General features: G+C 39.6%; 1 protein-coding gene and 1 long non-coding RNA gene across 3 annotated transcripts in view; one reads left to right on the top strand and one right to left on the bottom strand.

The window, feature by feature from the left end:
• The window catches only part of TTC39C (tetratricopeptide repeat domain 39C), a 120,191-nt gene that overhangs the window by 75,534 nt on the left and 28,357 nt on the right, over positions 1–16,300 (bottom strand). The window lies entirely within an intron of this gene.
• Positions 1–16,300, top strand: part of LOC103879625 — an 80,987-nt gene that overhangs the window by 41,950 nt on the left and 22,737 nt on the right. Inside the window, exon 3 of the long non-coding RNA XR_001897273.3 lies at positions 2,601–2,705. This is a non-coding gene — a long non-coding RNA (uncharacterized LOC103879625). The remainder of the gene's footprint in view (positions 1–2,600; positions 2,706–16,300) is intronic.

Below are 16,300 nucleotides of genomic sequence, written 5' to 3'. Positions count from 1 at the left end.
AAATTAAAACCAAAATGAGATACCACTATACTACTCAGGTTGTCAGGAAGGACTGACACTATCAAGTGTTAGTGAGATGTGGAACAACTAGTATTCTCCTACGTCGCTTATCAGTGTCTACTAAATCTAAACATATGCCTACCCTAGTAACTTGTTTTATTAATTATGAACTTGATAATTTTATTATTTGTTCTAACGAATTTTTTTTTTTTTTTTGAGACAGAGTCTCGCTCTGACACCCAGGCTGCAGGGCAGTGGTCGGCTCACTGCAGCCTCCGCCTCCTGGGTTCAAGTGATTCTTGTGTCTCGGCCTCCTGAGTAGCTGGCACCTCAGGTTCATGCCACCACACCTGGCTAATTTTTGTATTTTTAGTAGAGATGGAGTTTCACCATGTCGACCATGCTGGTCTCGAACTCCAGACTTCAAGTGATCCACCTGCCTCTGCCTCCCAAAGTGCTGGGATTACAGGCGTGAGCTATCGCATCTAGCCTCTAATGGATTTAACAGTGGTTTAATTTTATGCACATATAGTTGTCATTAATTTTTTTAATTTTAGGTTGTGGTACATGTAAAGGTTTGCTATACAGGTAAACTGTGTCACAGGTGTTTAGTGTACAAATGATTTCATCACCCAGGTAATAAGCACAGTACACAATAGGTAGTTTTTCTGTCCTCACCCTCTTCCTACCCTCCACCCTCAAGCAGGCCCCGCTATCTGTTGGTCACTTCTTTGTGTTCAGGTGTACTAAGTGTTTAGCTCCCACTTACATGTGAGGACATGGAGTATTTGATTTTCTGTTCCTGCATTGGTTTGCTTATGCTAATGGCCTCCAGTTCCATCCATGTTCCTGCAAAGGACATGATCTCATTCTTTTTTATGGCTGCATAGTATTCCACAGTATATGTACCACCTTTTTTTTTTTTTTTTTTTTTTTTTTTTTTTTTTTTTTTGAGATGGAGTCTCACTCTGTCCCCCAGGCTGCAGTGCAGTGGCCCGATCTCAGCTCACTGCAAGCTCTGCCTCCCGGGTTCACGCCATTCTCCTTCCTCAGCCTCCCGAGTAACTGGGACTACAGATGCCCACCACCAGCCGGCTAATTTTTTGTATTTTTACTTTAGCAAAGACATGACTTTGCTCCTCACTTGCAGGGTTTCACCATGTTAGCCAGGATGGTCTCCATCTCCTGACCTCGTGATCCACCCGCCTTGGCCTCCCAAACTGCTGGGATTACAGGCGTGAGCCATGGCGCCCAGCTATATGTACCACATTTTCTTTATCCAGTCTCCAACTGATGGATATTTAGGTTGATTCTATGTCTTTGCTATTGTGAATAGTGCTGCAATGAACATACGCATGCATGTGCCTTTATGGCAGAACAATTTATATTCATTAGGGTATATACCCAATCATGGGATTACTGGGTAAACCAGTAATTTTCACAACAGAAATGAATGATTATGCTCCCCGAAAAGACACATATACCATGTTAATAGCAGTGTTATTCATACTAGCCTCAAAGTGGAAATAACTCAAGCATCCATCACGGTAGAACAGATGTAGTATTGCAGCATATTCACTCAATGCAATAACATGAATTAATCTCATAAGCAATAACGTTGAGTGAAAGAAGCTAGACACAAAAGAGTATATATCCTAGATGAGTCTATGTATATGAAATCCAAAACCACTATTCTGACTTCTGATGATGACAGATGTCTGGACAGTGGCTTCCTCTGGAGAAATATCAATTTGAGAAGGAGCCCAAAGGAGGGCACTGGAGTGTTGGAAATGTCTGAGAACTTTACCTGGATAGTAGTTACACTGGTGTTTACATTGTAAAAGTTCTTCACTGTACTAAGTTTTTCCTTATGACAAAGAGAAAAATATTAAAAAGAAAAACAATCAGATAAATGATCATTGATGACTATTGGATTATATTAATAAATTAGTATTCATTTTTTGGTGTGCAATGGTACTGTGGCTATATTTTAAAGGAGTTTCTACTCTTTAGAGGGATATATGAAAGTAATTACAGATAAAATGATATGTTGACTGGGATTTGTTTCAAAATAATTTGGGGCAAAGAGATTAAAAGGGAACAGAAGATAGACAAAGCAAGACTGTTCCTGACTTGATCATTATTGAAGCTGAGTGACAAGAACATCAGAATTCATTAAATTATTCTACGTACTTTTGAAGATGTATAAAATTTTCCAAAATAAAAAGTTAAAAAACAAGGCCAGGCATGATGGCTCACACCTATACTCCCAGCACTTTGGGAGGCTGAGACAGGAGGATTGCTTGAGACTAGGAGTTGCAAATCAGCCTGGGCAACATTGTGAGACCCTGTCTCTAAAAAACAATTTAAAAAACAGACATATGTTTTACAAAACATAAGGTGTCTTTTGGAATCCTTTCATGAGAGGGCCTCTTATGTTCACCGCATTTGCTTTTAAAAATTAACCATCAGTAATAAAACGACTCGAAGATTTTCTCTCTGTATGAGTCACCCAAAGGTAGAAAACCTGTCGTGAATGAAAGGAAGTAATTGATCCTCATTCTGATATTCACCAACATTGCCTTGGACTTTTTTTTAAGGTTTCTCGAAGATATTAAAAATTGGATAGATGAAGATTTTATTTCCTGAAACGCAGTGGAAGAGAATGTATACATTTGATTCTCAAAGGAACATTTCTCACTTACGTAAGTGGGCATCATTACTGTAAAACAGTCCCTAACTGAATATGTTTCTTTAAATGCAATTTTCCTGCCCAAAGTAGTGAATAGCTGGAATTTTTTGTCTTTCATTTTTCTGAAAATGTTCTAAACTTACTTAATGTTTAGTTCTTAGAATTTTCCAGAATGATTTTTCTCCCCTTCAAATGTGTGGGGGGTTTGAACTCTTGGGGATTATAAATGAAGCACAGGGCCACCTGAATCTACTCAGCCTGCAGCTGTCATTCACATCTTTCACTGCAGCCCTGAGACCTGAGATCTGAGGGCTGAAGAAAAAATTGCATGTACTCACCCCTGCTGCTCTTAATGGAAGCTCTGCTTTCTGGGACCATGCTGTTTAAAAATCACAGTCCCAGGGGGAGCAGTGGAGTTAACTTTGTACAATTAGCAAAAAGGGCAACACTGAATGCTTCTCTAAGGCCTTAGACCTTGCCTTCAGAAACACAATTTTTGCCAAAAGGACAAGTGATATCCTCTGCTCTGCTTGTTATCATCAAAAATGGGCTTTAAGAAGACAAAACTGGTTTGATATTTCATCTTTCCTTCTGAAAGAAGAGTAAAACAATGCCAAGAAAAGAAAACTACATGCATGAAGCCGTTTGTTCCAACATTATCCAGAATAGAGAAAAATTGGGTTTTAATGGACCATTGGAAAAAAGCTTTATGCCACTGCATTTGGCAACAATTTCTTGGATATGACACCAAAAGCGCAGGTAATGAAAGTATATAAATTGAACTACATCAAAATTTAAAACTTCTGTGCCTCCCAGAACATAATCGGCAGAGTGAAAAGGCAACCAACCTATGGAACTGGAGAAAATATCTGCAAATCATATATATGATAAGGGGTTAATATCCAGAATATGTAAAGAGCTCCTACAACTCAGCAACAACAAAAAACAAACAACCTAATTAAAAACTGGGCAAAGAACTTGAATAGACATTTCTCCAAAGAAGATGAACAAATGGCTATATAAGCCCATGAACAGAAGCTGAACATCACTAATCACTAGGGAAATGCAAATCAAGGCCACAGTGAGACACCACCTCACACCCACTAGGATAGCTACTATCACAAATGAAACAAAATAAGCGTTAGAAAGGATGTGGAGAAACTGGAACCTTTGCATACGGTTGGTGGGAGTGTAAGGTGGTGCAGCCACTATGGAAAACTATAGGCAGTTTCTCAAAAACTAGAATTACCATACGATCGAGCAATTCCACTTCTAGGCATATACACAAAAGAATTGAAAGCAGGGACTCAAACAGATACTTGTTCACCCACGTTCATACCAGCATTATTCACAACAGCCAAAAGACGGAAGCAACTCAAGTGATGAATGGATAAACAAAATGTGATATACAAACAATGGAATATTATTCAGCCTTAAAAAAAAGAAAATTCTGATACATGTGACGAAATGGATGAACTTTGTGGACATAATCCTAAGTGAAATAAGCCAGTCACAAAAAGATTAATACTGTATGATTCCACTTCTATGAAGTACCTGTCACAGTCAAATTCATAGAGACAGAAAGCACAATAGCGGTTGTCAGAGGCTGGAGGTAGGGAAAGGAATGGGGAGCTATTGTTTAATGGGTACAGAGTTGGAGTTTTGCAAGATGAGAAAGAGTTCTGCAGACTGGTTGCAAAACAATGTATATGTACTTAACACGACTGAACTGTAAACTTGAAAAATGGGTAAGATGACATATTCTGTTACGTATATTTTACCACAATTTAAAAATTAATTGAAAAAACTTTCTACAATAGAATAAATGACTCATAAATAACCAGAGGGAATATCATCAAGACCTAAAAATGTTTTTTGATAGAATTTAATGTGAAAACAAAAGTTCTGCATACATTTTTCAACACATACAGACAAAAGATGAAAAAAATATTGTGAGGGGCAAGAAGATCAAGGGGGTCTTCTTCAGTGCAAAGCGTGTGTACAGCGGGGAGGTTTAACAGTCACGACTGAAATTGCTCTAATCATCATCTCTGTTTTCAAGTTGTCACCACAGACACTTTCTGCATTTACACTCCTTTTAGAGAAAAAAATGCATCATTTAAGTCGATTTACTTGTTCTACATCCCTGTGGTTCGGTTGTGGCTTTGACACAATTTTCTCATTAGAATATATCATCCAGTCAACCAAACAGAATAATGGGGCGATTCAACACAAGACCGCCAGATCCCACTTACGTGAGAACGAGTGATTCACCGAGTGGCAAGCTGAGGCCTCACAGTGCTCAGCTGTGGCCCAGAGCACCCTGAGCACAAGGCTGGCAGTGAACTGAACCCATAAGAAGTAGAGAACAGTCCTCAGTTAGATGAGGTCACTCCCCAAGACAGTCTTTTGCATTTTTTTCCAAAAACAAATGCAAGTGATTTGAGGATCACTTTTTATATTATCCACATAAGTAGTATAAATAAGATTTTTAATGCATCCCTTTCAAAATTTAAAAAAAGGGGGAAAAGGCCACTTTTGCTCATTCTCTTATTTAAAAAATTGTTTTTTCCCTTTCAATTGTGAAATCTCTCTACTTAGCTAACTCCTCCCCACCGTGCCAAGAAAAATAAAAAAGGATTTTATAATAAGGAATCTGATAATCTGATGAGGGCTGAGTTAAAAACTAAAAATATGTGCTTTGAACACGTAAAAGTCAGCACTAAATAAAGCCTTGAAATGTCCCAATTTCACAGGAGACTGATGGTCTGAACGTAGCCCCCACATAGTCTGTACTGTTCTTGTGGTTCCTGGGCTATCGGCTCATTTTTACTGTTCTATATCTCAAGTTCTCTAACTTGAATACACTGTGGCAACAATCAATAGATAAGATTAATTTAGTACTTCTGCAATGAGCTATATTTTCCAAATTCGTTGCACTTACTTTGTAACACCATTCAGACATGAGAAACTATTATGGGAGCAACTTGGAGGTCGCAACCTTAATTGAAAGATGTTGCAGCAATCACAGAGAAAGGAGTATCTGTTCAGCCAGTGCCACAGAACATAAAAGCTTTTATATCACTCACCACCTAAAGAGAAAGACTTGTCTCTACTTATATTATGACAGGAAGAAAGAACAGTGACATCTTCAGCACCTTATTCACGTGGCATTCATTCAACGGTTTATTAAACAGAGCATCTTCCATATGCAGAAAACGGAAAGGTCTCTTGCAAGTGATAAGTGGAAAACCCTACATCAAAGGTCTAAGAAGAAAAGCAACCTATTCCCTCAGACGGTGGCCGAGGAAAATAAAAGGGGAAATGGTTTATTTGAAGGGTTTTTCTTGACACTATTCATATTGTTATTAAGAATATTTTTCAAAAGGAAAACATCTGATTTATTCTGAAAGCATCTTACTTTAAAAGTCCTCTCAATGCTTCCTTTATATATTACAGATAGCATCCTTAGAGGTCTCATATATGATTCGACAGCATCCGTGGAATGTCTCTTTTTGAATCCTGCTACAAATCAGATTATAAAACAAAATTCATTACTGTGGTATTCCTAAAAAGTTAAATCACTTCCACAGTAATACCATTGGCTCTATCTCATTCATGAGGTCTCCTCCTCCCAACAGGCCTGAGAGACAGGTACAGTCACCCAGGTCCAACTCCATGCCCTGCACACTCCACTGCTCCACATCTTCTAAGGATCCATGATAAATTTCCAATTCTCCGTGGTTTCCATAGTACACAGCTGACACTGAGCCTGCTTCTGGAAGGATTAAAATGTCACCTCCATCCAAGCCAAATAACTAGGAAGGTGATTAAGAAATCAGGCCAAACAAAAACAATAAAATTCAGGATCATAGTCTAATAAATAATTTATAGTTTTCTAGTTTGTTCCTTGGCTCCACCAAAGTTATCTAAGAGAAAACTGTAAATTTTCTTTAAAAAAAAAAGCAATAAATTTTTTCTTAAAGCAAGACATTTAATTTTAAAATCACCCATCTAAGTCATGACTGGATAATGTGCTTCAGTTTAAAATAAATAAAAAGTGACCTTTTCTATACTTAGGGCTTTAGGAAAAATTCTAATGAATTTAGTTTTGTTCCACTCACTCATTCAAAACATGTCTGCTGAACACCAAGTACACAGCCGGCCCAGTGCTTTGTGCTGGGGATGCAAAGATGACCAAGAATACGCCTACTCTTCAGAGCACACAGTCCAGTTTGGCAACTAGAAAGTCCAAATGGCCCTTCTAATAAACAGCGATGCAAAGTGAGTAAATGGTGTTACTCTGACTCACATCAACATCCCGTCACCATATTTTTTGTGGACAAATGAGGGCCCCCTAACACCATATTTGATGAAATCTGAAAAAGGCTACTTGCCATCTTTGATCTTCCCTTCTCTAGTATTCTTTCTAAAGATATATGAATATGTCTCCAATCGCTCTCTATATTTTAATTCTCTGCAGAGCACTTATTACTATTTGATATTTGTATCATTATTTGTTTGTTTGAATAAATGGAAGTCCCCAAGAGTGGGGACCCCATCTCTGTTACATGCTGCTGTCCTGACCACCTACAATGAATCTGGAGTTTAACAGGTCCCCAATACATGCTTGTTTAGTGAACCAGCCAAGTCTTACAAAATTCATACTTCCCATTTCATCTGATGAACTGTCCTCCATAGCGTCAAAAAATGACTAGATATAAGACCTTCATCACCTGAACCTGTAAAACTGCTTTTACTAACAAAAGTAAATGTGCTTATTTCCTTTACCAGAAGACAGCTATGGGGAAATTCATGGAAAGACTTTATTTGCTTTTCAGACATGACTCAAACCATGACCTTTGGGGACCTTTTAATCTGAAGGATGGCATGCCTCTAAAACACTGATCACCCCAGCCATTTAGTTTATGAGTGTTTGATTTACAAACGTTTGGAATAGGTCCAGTCTTGTGTTCAGACTTGTTTTGAGCATGTGCCCACCCTTTTGGGGAATATGGGAGTCTGTAGCCACCACCAGCTCACCCCAGACATCCTTGCAGGTCAGAGGCACCTCAGGCCTGGAGGGGTACCAGTCCCCAGAGAGCATGGCCCCTGTGTGCACAGCGATGTTTGCACTTACAGCCACTGCGGTTTCTGTTTATTTTTGTTAACTGCTTGTGATATGGCCTTGCATCTTATCAGCAAAAAGACTTTATAATTCACTGGCTGGTGTGGAGAAGCCATGAAATTCACCAAGATCAGAGAAGCTGTAAGCCCGTAGCAGGCAGGGGATGGGAAGACTTTTGGGGTCAGTCGACTCTGGGTTTCCTCCCCACTGAAGGGAAGAATAACCAGGAGGCTGGACAGTCCATTCCCACAGCCTGAGGTAGTAATTATCTACAGGTAGATCATTATTGAGCCGCTCTCTAAGAGGTACCATAAAAACAATAATAACCATTACTTCCTATGGACTATTGACCATACTTGACCCTTACTTGACCCTTACTTCCTATGGACTATTGCTCTGACTGATGCGTTTCTAGCACACACGTACATGAAGAATGCATCCCGAGTATGGCAAAATATACTCAATCACGGAAGTAATTTAAAATACAGACAAGTTCAACAAGATGACAAAAACAGAATTTCACTTTTTTTCTTTTTTTTTGAGATGGAGTTTTGCTCTTGTTGCCCAGGCTAGAGTGCGCTGGCATGATCTCAGCTCACTGCAACTTTCGTGTCCCGGGTTCAAGCAATTCTCCTGCCTCAACCTCCTGAGTAGCTGGGATTACAGGCACCTGCCACCACACCCAGCTAACTGTGTATTTTTAGCAGAGACAGGGTTTCACCATGTTGGTCAGGCTGGTCTTGAACTCCTGACCTCAGGTGATCCACCCTCCTCAGCCTCCCAAAGGGCTGGGATTACAGGCATGAGCCACTATGCCTGGCCCAAGTTTTTTGTTTTTTGGCTTTTTTTTTTTTTTTTTGAGACAGGGTCTTGCTTTGTCACCCAGACTGGAGTGCAGCTCACTACAGCCTTGATCTCCCAGGCTCAAGCCGTCCTCTTACCTCCCAAATAGTTGGGACTATAGGCATGGGCCACCATGCTTGGCTAATTTTTGTATTTTTAGTAGAGACAGGATTCCGCCATGTTGTCCAAGCTGGCCTTGGACTCCTGACCTCAAGTGATCCAGCTGCTTTGGCCTCCCAAAGTGTTGGAATTATAGGCATGAGCCACTGCACCAGGCCACATTTCACTTTTTAGCCTCTCTCAGGTGTCTAGCAAAGGAAAAGCAAGCAATGCAGGGGTGTCCCTTAGAATGTAGGAGTTTTAAGCAGGACAAATTATGGGAACAATAAGAAAGGAGAAATGGTGAACAGGACAGGGGATACAAGTGTCTGACCAGGCATCGGCGACTGGGGGCTGGCAGCCACAACCCTCTCAGAGCCCCAAATGGTGTCCAGAACCCAGGCAGCCAGGCCTGGGAAGAAGGAGGGGAGAAAAGAGAGAGAAAGCAAAATGAAGGCCAAGGAAAATGGTTGGACCCTGAGTCCCCCATCTTTTAATTGCCAAATGCTTTCTTGAGTTAGGAATATCCAGTCTAATTAATATGACAGATTATTTAGAAAGGGGATATTTAAGAGAGAAAGTAGTAACATAAAAATTAAGTTTGTCTCCAGATAAGAATAGGGAAAACAGGAAATGTTTCCATTTTTATTTCCTTTCCCATTATTACTTTAATACTATAAATTTCCAAAAGAAACTAAAAATTTTGGGGCTTGAGTGTGAGGGTTCCCGCCTGGGCCACTGACCTCCTGCCTCTCTCCTCAATGGTTCCTGCTCAGCCTCTAGCCTAGGTCCAAAGGGTGCTGGTTCCAGACCACCCTTCCTGGTCCCTCGGGTTGGGCTGGATCCCTCCTCTGGGTTCTCAAGATCCTCAGCCTTCACTCTTCAGAACACGACTCACACCCACACAGTGCCCACCTGGCACAGCATTCAGCACCCAGAATGCCCTCGATGGGTACTTGATGAATAAGTGAATGAGAGAATGAGTGAGTGAGTGAACAGCCTGAGAAGCAAACGAACAGAAGGCTATCTATGCTGAGCTATTTAAGGTGGCTATGAGATAGGTGACATTGTTTCCATTTCTTTCCATGTTATAGAGCTGATTTACTGAGTGAACAAACCCACTAAAATAGTGCCTGGCATATAGTAGGTACAATGTAACTATTTATTGAATGAGTTAATAAATAATGAATTGGTCTAAATAAACAAAAATCTTTTCCTTGCCTACGAAGTTACTCCTGAAAACAGGATTAATATTTGAGTAGTCTCTGGAACATATGAAATGTTTTAAATGATTTCCTGCCTTTACCATTAGCTCTCTTTAAAACACCATTTTACAAATATAGTTCTTGAATCGTTCACCTGTAGAATGCTGAAAAGTACTAAAGGTGACATTATAAAGGCCACTTCTTAAGCTAGGAGTACTATCATAATTATAAAATTTTCTCTTGAGTTGGCCAACACGTCTTAAGACCTACATAATCATGTATTGACATATTCATTCCATAACTGTACTGTTAAATTTTACCAATTTAAAATGTAAATACAGTGTTTCAAAGAATATATTTCTACAATAGAAAACAACAAATCTATTTTTCGACCTACACACTGATTGCCAACCTCAGCCTAAAAATAACTTCTAGTCTTTGAAAAGCCCACTTAAGAAAAACAACCTCAAAACAGTAATCAGTGCTACTTCCTATGAAAACGTCACCTTAAAAGGTAAATACAGCACTTATGATTTTTTAATGAACAGAAGCAGAGTGCACAAAGAGCAAGCAGTATTTTCTCAAAGCTATATAAAACTAATTCTATTTCAGAAGAATAGAGGTAGGAGAAAAATGTTACATGTTTTAACCAAAAATATACATTTATCTCAAATATTTATCATGTCCTTCTTTCAAAATTTCAAATCAGAATAGTAAAGGCCTTTAATTTCCTACTCATACAGGCATAACTGGCCCCTGCCTTCAGGCTATGGGCAGCCTTGCATATATGCAAAAAAAGGTAGGGCATAAAAACACCTCATTTATTTAAAGAAGTCAGAAATAGGGTATTCAAAATTTAAATTTTAACTAAATCAACGCATTCTCACAAGTCCTTAACTGCTTATGCAATTATATAATAGTGTCCTATAGTTTATCAAGTATTTCAAAATTGCAAAACTTCATAACACACCGTGGAAGGCACACACGTGTATTTGTTTTCCAAAATCGCTGGTTTATTAGTCTCACATAAATTATTAAACTAAATGCTATTTTTAAATTTCTATTCTAGTAGAGGCACTATTAGACCACAGAAATCATACATATGATAGATAAAACCTACCTATAAGAGGTTCTGTTTTAATAACAGAATGAATTTTTGTCATATTAAAGCAATTGTGATTATATTTGAGAAAGCTATACTACAAATAAACATGCAATGTATAAAATAAACATGGCTAAATGAGTAAGACAGTGTTCCTTCATATACTTTTTTAATGTTTAATTTTTTATTTTTATGAGTACATAGATGTATATATTTATGAGGCACACAAAATATTTCGATACAGGCATACAATGTGTAATACTCATATCAGGTTCCTATATTTTTGTTATCTCGTCTATGGAACTATCTTCAATACAGAGCTGTTATATTTTATAACAATCTGTTATGACTTCAAATATTAGCAGTAGGAGATACTTCCTTCTTCAATAGTTTTATTAAAGTATCAAAGTAAGCTATATATAAGTAAAGATCATTTTGGTTGGTTTTGCTGTTGTCACAAGCATAGGTTTTCCTCTCTGTATATCATCTGCTTTCCTGCTACCAAAAAGAAATAAACGGAGGGAGAAAGGCAGACAGAAAGGGGAGGAAGGAGGACAAAAGAAAGGGAGGGAGAAAAGGAAAGAAAGAAACACTATACAATAGTCTAAGAATGACATCTTATGATTTTTGAGAAGTGGTATTAAATACATATTAAAGTTGAATAGCTGGGTTGTATAACCATAAAATTCCCACAGTTTATGAAGAATTCTGATATTAAGAAATATGTATCAATATTGGCCGGGCACGGTGGCTCATGTCTCTAATCCTAGCACTTTGGGAGGCTCAGGCGAGTGGATCAGTTGAGGTCAGGGGTTCGAGACCAGCCTGGCCAACATGGTGAAACCCCATCTCTACTAAAAATACAAAAATTAGCCAGGTGTCGTGCAGGGCGCCTATAATCCCAGCTACTTGGGAGGCTGAGGCAGGAGAATCTCTTGACCCCATGAGGTGGAGGCTGCAGTAAGCCGAGATTGCGCCACTGCACTCCAGCCTCTGTGACAGAGTGAGACTCCATCTCAAAAAAAGAAAGAAAAGAAATATATATCAATGTAAATGTATATCTTCTTAAGAAACTGCGAACTTTATTAAAGTTTTGAGCAGGGCAGAATATGAATGTCATGCTAACATTCTATGTACTAGAGAAGCTGATATTTAGGGAAAGCTAAGTATTTCAGTAACAAAAGTAAATTAAAGTAAGTGAAACAGTAATATTATTTGAAGCAAAAATACGTTTAAATGTATTTTTTCTGTGGAAGGATGAAAGCAGCATATTGCTTTGTCTATATGCATTCAAATATACAATACAATATTTACAGTGAGTGGTGGGAATGAAAATTGGTGCAAATCTTTTGGAAAGTTCTCTGTATTTCAAGAGACTTAAAAATGTTTCTAAGAATCTATCCTAAGAAAAATAAAATATAGAAAAAATTTCTACGCAAAAACATTCATAGTAGTATTATAGGCAGTATTGAGAAACAAGAATAACTGGAATATTGAAGGATAGAGACTGTTAGCCAAATTAAACATATTCACCTAGCAAAATATTATTTTACAACAAAAAGTCATAACTAAGGAAATGCTTACTCTAGTGAGGTGGAAAAAGTACAGGCTCTAGAAAATGCTACCGAGTAAAAATCTCAAGTTGATGGACTAAATCTATGACTACTAGCAAGATAGACAAACTCTCAACTTGCATTTCCTCATGTGAAAATGTGATGTAACTATACTGCCTTATGTGGATATAATCAGTAAACAAGAAAAGTATCTCAAATGTCTAGTCTGAAGCTTGGCACATACAATAAACTAGTTACTGTATCATGATGATAAATGGAAAAGGCAGGATACAAATAAGATGTTTAGTAGGACAAACTATGTAAAAATATTTACAGGCTGGGAGCAGTGGTTCACGCCTGTAATCCCAGCACTTAGGGAGGCTGAGGCGGGCAGATCATGAGGTCAGGAGATCGAGACCATCCTGGCTAACACAGTGAAACCCCGCCTCTACTAAAAATACAAAAAATTAGCCAGACCTGGTGGTGGGCGCATGCAGTCCCAGCTACTTAGGAGGCTGAGGCAGGAGAATGGCATGAACCCCGGGAGGTGGAGCTTGCAGTGAGCAGAGGTGAATATATATATATATATTCACAGAAGGAAATACCCTAAAAAGTTATCTATAAGTAGTGAGAGTAAAGGGTGATTTTTCTATATATGTACTTTTCTTTCCTTCTACTTTATCAATGAATAAGCATTTATCTTTATGAAGTTTTTAATTTGATCAACATAAGGCATAGTTTTAAAATGTGCACACAGAAGGAGTAATTTCAAACAGTAATATATAATTAAATTTCATCTATTTACTAAAAATTTTGCAAATATTTTTTGAGCACCTGTGTGTGCCAGCTCCATTGCAGGTAGTGGTTCCCACGGAGTTTACGTTTCAGAGTAGAAATACAGACAGTGAAAACTGTGTATTTATTGCTAAATCATCAATTCTATAACTGATCATATAAGCACGTTTAAAATGGTAGTTTGAGTATTTATTAAAGCCTTTCAGAAAACAAAACTGAATATGCCATAATATTTTAAGTTATAATTTTATTTTTAAGCCATAGGAAGGCAGTGTGTCAGAGCAGAGCATCTTATACTTTGCTGTGCACACAAATCCCCAAGTCCCCCCTGGCACCCTTGTTAAAATGCAGACTCTCACTCAGGTGGGCTGGGAAACTCTATCTGTCTCAAAAAAAAAAAAAAACAAAAACAAAACAAAAAAAAAAAAAAAAAAAAAAAACAGTCTCACTCCATCACCCAGGCTGGTGTGCAGTGGCATGATCTTGACTCACTGCTACCTCCACCTCCTGGGTTCAGGTAATTCTTCTGCCTCAGCCTCCCGAATAGCTGAGACTACGGGCGTGCACCACCACGCCTGGCTAATTTTTGTATTTTTAGTAGAGACAGGGTTTCATCATGTTGGCCAGGCTGGTCTCAAACTTCTGATCTCAGGTGATCCGCCCGCCTTGGCCTCCCAAAGTGCTGGGATTACAGGTGTGAGCCATTGCACCTGGCCCGTAGACTCTATATTCTAACAAGTGCCTAAACAGTGCTGATGCCATTGGTCCCCAAACCACACTTAGACTAGCAGAGTATCAGAGGTGTTGTTAGGACCTCTAAACAAGTTAGGTAAGTTAAAGATGCTGACCGACAGAGTGGTGTGAACTAAAACGACATAAATCTTTCCGAAAACAAATATTAGAAAACACTGCTAATATCTTCCTACTTGAAATTAAGAATTCTTGTATTTGCTGAAGGCCTGCTCTGTTAAACCAAATTTAAGATCCTTTCCCCAGAAGTACATCTCCGTTTTCCATTCTAGTAGATGGCCCCTCGTCCTCAGTGGCCTTTGGAGGCTCACAGTCCCGACCTTTCTTTGTTCTCCTGTGTTCTTGCTCTATGTTCTTCCCTTTCCTTGTTTCTGTCACACCAACCTTCATCTCGGTCCTAGCCTCTCATGACAGGCTTGCTACACAGAGCCTGCCGGACTCTGTCCACACCAAACTGCCACAGAAGCGGTGCACCCTGGAGACACTTCACCATGCCACTGGTCTTTGACCAGCCGCCTCTTTGCACTGTGCATCACAGCAAACTAATGTAACTGGCAGGCTCTGAGCCCCTGCAAGCACATGGCCATCGCTAGCATGGCTTGTCTCACTTCTTCCAAGCAGGTTCTCTGGTCCAGCTCAGCAAATGTGCAAGCCCTTAACCACCCCACATCACTGATCTTTGCCTTGCGGCCTCTGCACATCCATCCCTCTCCTCTTCAGACTCCTGATTCAAATCCCGGAAAAAATCTGACTTTTTCCATGATGCTCTCTCTGTAACCTGCCCCCATGCTGTGCACGGAGAAAGGAAACAGTGTTCCTGGGTTTGCACTATGGCTCCGGCAAAACTGGTTATTAAACACACACACACACACACACACACAAGCTCTTTCAGTCAACTGCCATTATAGAAGAGAAGTTTAATTTCCGTAGGTGAAAAATCCAATCCATGATGGTAAAGAGACTTTTTGCAAGAAGTTAAAATGCTGTCCTGCCTGTACAATGCTAAATGAGCTGGTAGGAATTAGAGAAACCCTTTGCAGATGCAAAACCACTTCTTCACTCCTGAGCCTGCTGTGATGGAGCTTAATACCATACCCCTGAGATTTTCTCCATCCCAAGAACCGCCCTGGTGGCAAACCTTCATCTTCCCATGTGCCTTTGCTCAGGGACTTTATGGATTCAAGAGTTAATGGTGCAGTAACAGACTTCGGTGAGCTCTGAATATGACATGCCATGAAATGTGTGAAAGCTCTGAATATGGGATAGCAGGAAACACACACTTGTAGCCTTGTGTTGAGCAGCTACAGCCCAGGTGGCAAATGGGAAGGGCTTCAAGACACATCTGGAGTGCCCTGCCTCCCAAGGGGCATCTGGCCTCAGTGTCTCCAACCTGGTTCATGATCAGAAGACCCTGAGTTGTTCCTATCCCTTTAACTGTATTTTTCTGTTGCTGAATGAATGCTCTAATAACTTGTTTCTCTCAATGTTTAATTCTAAGATGGGGAAAGGAAGGGCAGGGAAAAAAGAATGGTGTCACTGAGTAGTTTTTTTGTTTTTAGAGATGGGGTCTTGCTCTGTCACCCAGGCTGGAGTGCAGTGGCATGATCATGGCTCACTGCAGCCTCAAAGTCTCCAGCTTAAGCAGTCCTCCCACCTCAGCCTCCCAAATAGCTGAGACTACAGACACATACGCACCACACCCCACTCACTGGGTAGTTTTTTATTTCATTCTTTTTTCAACATACACTGCTTCAACTTAATTTTCAAGCTACTTCTATGACTTACATTATTTTCAACGACTTAGTCTGATCCATTAATGTATATCTTTCATATATGTATATTATATACTCCCGGCTAGACTCTAAATTTCTTTTTTTTTTTTTTTTTTTTTTTTTTTGAGATGGAGTCTCGCTGTGCTCCCAGGCTGGAGTGCAGTGGCGTGATCTCGGCTCACTGCAAGCTCCGCCTCCCGGGTTCACGCCATTCTCCCACCTCAGCCTCCCAAGTAGCTGAGACTACAGGCGCCCGCCACCACGCCCGGCTAGTTTTTTTTGTATTTTTAGTAGAGACGGGGTTTCACCATGTTAGCCAGGATAGTCTCGATCTCCTGACCTCGTGATCCACCCGCCTCGG

This window comes from Papio anubis, chromosome 19 (genome assembly GCF_008728515.1).
Source record: "Papio anubis isolate 15944 chromosome 19, Panubis1.0, whole genome shotgun sequence".
Taxonomy (NCBI): Eukaryota; Metazoa; Chordata; class Mammalia; order Primates; family Cercopithecidae; genus Papio; species Papio anubis.
The sequence above is the reverse complement of the archived record's forward strand: the minus strand, read 5'-3'. Positions and strand labels throughout refer to the sequence as shown.